Here is a 4,237-nt window from a genome sequence, read left to right as displayed (position 1 = left end):
TGCTAGTAAAAATGATGTGATGAAATGTGAGAAAAGGTTCTAGAATTTGTGAACCCGGAGGACGTGTACACATTTTTGCACCTAACTGCACTACTTGGAGTTGGTAAATTTTTAAATGCGCTGGTCGAGAAAAAATCCAGGTTGACACGAATACTGAGGTCTGGTGATGTTAAGCAATATGTGCCACTCGTCCAACTATAACAGTAAACAAGAAAACAATGAAGAATCGGTTTGATGTTCAGTTAAATCATCATATTACTGAAAGCAAATGTTTATTCAACCAAATTCAAAGTGAAGTTAAGAAATTTATGGTCGCTACTGACGGGGTTAACACTACTACCACCACTATTGAGAATGACCTTGCACAATTGCGAGCAAATGGCATTGATGCACAAATTGCATCTGGTGGGGGTCGTGTGTATGTCACAATGGACCGTTACGAGAATGACTGGGATGTTGTGAAAATAGGATGGGATGCTCAAGTTCTTGGTGAAGCACCATACAAATTTGAGAGTGCTTTGGAAGCAGTTAAGACTCTGGGGGTAGAATCAAAGGCCAATGACCAGTACTTGCCTCCATTTTTATAGTTGATGCTAGTGCCAAGGCTGTTGGCCCAGTTTTGGAAGGTGATGCTGTTGTGACTTTCAATTTTCGCGCAGATCGTATGACTATGCTTGTTAAGGCCCTTGAATATGATGACTTCAAGGATTTTGACCGCGTTAGATTCCCAAAGATCCGTTATGCCGGTATGCCCCAGTATGATGCAGTTCCCAAGTTTACTACTAGAGATTTAGGCACTATTGTCAGCTGGTTCCATGATACCATTCATGTTACAAACCCAAGTAATTCAGAGATGTCATTTCAATTGAATCTGGCTGCGTCTGTTGGGAACCGTAAAGGAACTGCGGAAGAGATTTCTGCATTATTAAGGGCGTTCATAGTTGCCTACTACAAATTTCCAGGTAAGAATTATTATTACGCTTGTCTCGGTTACACCCGTAGGATATTTGATCTTGGAACAGGATCCAAACTAATTCAGGAGTTTTCCTATTATGTTGGTTATTATGAATTATGTTTTTACACAACGACTTGTTCGCTGGTACTCTATGCATCTTCGGTTTTAATGTCCGAGTACAAGAATTCTGTGCGTAAGCCAGTTCTTACACATGGGTATGGATTAAAGCTGTTGCTTATGAATTTAAGTGTGATTGTGTTGGCTAAACATGGTGATGTATTTATTAGGAATATAGTCAGTTCAAGTCTGTGTTGACTGGACTAAGTTTGTGTGTCACATGTTATGGGTATAAATACCCTTGTCCTGTATTTGTGTAAGGTATCTGAGACATATTATTATTCATTAATAGTTTTACCATTCATACTTTCACATGGTATCACTCGGGAAAAACAATATCAAGAATTATTTTTCGATCCTACTTTTTCATTAATTTTTCATCTCCATCTTCATAACCTCTAAAATCTCATCTTGATGAAGAATCAATTTTCAGTTTTCGCTGCATCATCATCAATAGGTTATAAGAAGAAGAAAAAAAGAAGAAGAAGAAGAAGAAATCAACTTCTGATATTGAAGAAGCTTCTACTTCCGCTGTTCTGATCAGAAATTTGGGGTTTCATGGCTACAATGATGATGAATTCCTATTTGACAGAGGTAATTTTTCGTTACAATTACAAATATTCTCAGTTCTTGATTTTAAATTAGGGTTTTCAACTTTGGGTTCTTGAAATTGTTGTTTTTTCATCTTTTGAACCCTAACCTTCTCTGAAGTTTTTTTATTCTTCTAATCCTTCAAAACCCACCACTAGATCACCGATCATCACTACCAACCTAATTTTCGACTCATAAATTCATTACCATCAACTCCATTTCTTTTCAAACCCTTAAGATTAAATATTACACATGAACAAAATCATCATTAGAATCAAATCTCAGAAAACCACAAGTAAAGTTTCCTCTTAGACATAGATCAGTAGAAGAAACCCATATAAGGATTCTGTTATTCATTCCACAATTAGATACCTTTCCAGAATCCAAACTCTACATACACGAATTTCTGAAAAGAAGAATCAGAATAGAATTCAAGATTAGAAAAGAAAGAGCAACACCATCACCACCACCACCAAATTCAACAGCAGCAGAAGCACCAAATTATCAACAACCAACTGCAACTCTTGAATCAGGAGTAAGTTTGGGTTCAGGTGAATATTTCATGGATGTTTATATATGAACTCCACCAAAACACTATTCATTGATTCTTGATACTGGTAGTGATCTCAATTGGATTCAATGCACACCTTGTCATGATTGTTTCGAACAGAATGGTCCTCATTATAATCCATAGGAATTAGAGTCTTACAGAAATATCAGTTGTCATGATCCAAGATGTCAACTCGTTTCATCACCAGATCCTCCACAAATTTGTGATTCCGGCAGCAGCAACCAGACATGTCCTTATTACTACTGGTATGACGACAATTCCAATACCACAGGAGATTTCTCGCTGGAAACCTTCACAGTGAATGTGACAACACCAACTGGAACTTAAGAATTCAAAGCAGCTGAGAATGTTACGTTTGGTTGTGGGCATTGGAATAGAAATTTATTCCATGGAGCTTCTGTATTATTAGGACTAGGCCGATGAACTTTATCCTTCTCTTCGCAGCTTTAATCGGTCTATGGACACACACTTTCTTATTGTCTTGTTGATAGAAACAGTTATTTGAGTGTTAGTAGTAAACTCATTTTTTGGTGAAGATCCAAGTCTTTTGAGCCATCCAAATTTGAATTATACTACATTGGTAGCAGCAGCAGGAAATGACAAAGAAACTTCTTATGTCGATACATTTTACTATGTCGAAATCAAATGCATCAGGGTTGGAGATGAAGTGCTTGAAATTCCAGCAGGAACATGGGAATTGTTAGAACAAGGCGCCGGGGGAACGATAATCGATTCGGGCACTACTCTTAGTTACTTTGCTGATCCTGCATATGAGATGATAAGGAATGCATTTGTTAAGCAGATTAAGGAGTATCCATCGGCTCCTTGTTAAAATGTTTCTGGTGTGGACAGGATTGAATTGCCTGAATTTTCTATTCGTTTGAAATATGGAGTAGTATGGGATTTCCCTGTGGAAAATTACTTCATTCGACTTGATCATGAGGAGATTGTTTGTCTTGCCATCTTGGGTACTCCTAGATCGTCGAAATATTGGGTAACTATCACCAACAAAACTTTCATATTTTGTATGACGCCAAGAAATCTAGGTTAGTCTTTGCACAAATGAAATGTGATGATGAAAGAGAATCCATAAATGGATTATTGATGCTTGTTAATGGGAATTGCAATAACCAGACAACAATGCGTAATACTAATTCAGGGTTTTCGCACTGTTATCAAACTTTGGAGTGTCATGGATCAAATCATATGGGTAAACAACAATCAACAACAACTTATTATCAGCAACATCAACTTCTTATCAACAGGATCAACTAATTAACAACAGCAGCAACAACTTCGACATCAATCCAACAACAGTAGCAGCTTCCGGGTAATATCAACATTCATATGGGTAATAAATTTTTTAATAACAATTTTCCCATTTGTTCATTATTACTTCTTTTTGTGCGATTTTAGCATATGAAGTAATAATTTTCAATATATACCTAACTGGTCCTAAAATTTTCTTTCAATAACTAGTTATATGACTTGTTACTTCAAAATAAGTCGTATCAATACCTTTACAGATCTGGTCTTACAAATACCAGTTTCTAAATAACAATTTGAGTCTCTTAACCAACAGAGAACACAAAAAACAATTTGAGTCTCTTAACCAACAGAGAACAATAAAAAAAATACTATAAGCTACGATTTCTGTTGTGAATCAACTTGTGTTGCTGTTGGTTCTAGTGTTTGATAAGAAGGTTCACAACTATTGAAGATGTTTGTACTACAACAAGGCTTGATTCATGCTCCTACTGATACTTCTGCAGCTTAGTTGTGTGATATGTTTTCAGTAACTACTTCAATTACTATTTTTCAAGGTTTGACAAGACCGCTTCCTTCAGTTGTTTGATGTTTACATGCTTCTATTACTACTTTTCAAGGGCTTGCTGGGTTAGCAATTGGATTAGCTAGGGTGCAATATTGGTTTCTCAGTTCAAGTCTGTGCTTAGCAAGTGTTCTTATGCAATTTCATTTTGAGGTGTAATATGTTTCAGTTA

The 4,237-nt window shown here is 36.4% G+C and overlaps 1 pseudogene; it reads left to right on the top strand.

Annotated features, from left to right (window-relative positions):
• The first annotated feature begins 664 nt into the window (after positions 1-664).
• Positions 665-3,509, top strand: LOC113294923 (annotated as a pseudogene).
• The last annotated feature ends 728 nt before the right edge of the window (positions 3,510-4,237 follow it).

The sequence above is a fragment of the Papaver somniferum genome, chromosome 7 (genome assembly GCF_003573695.1).
Source record: "Papaver somniferum cultivar HN1 chromosome 7, ASM357369v1, whole genome shotgun sequence".
In the NCBI taxonomy this organism is placed as follows: domain Eukaryota; kingdom Viridiplantae; phylum Streptophyta; class Magnoliopsida; order Ranunculales; family Papaveraceae; genus Papaver; species Papaver somniferum.
Note: the sequence above shows the minus strand (reverse complement) of the source record. Positions and strands in the feature narration are given on the sequence as shown.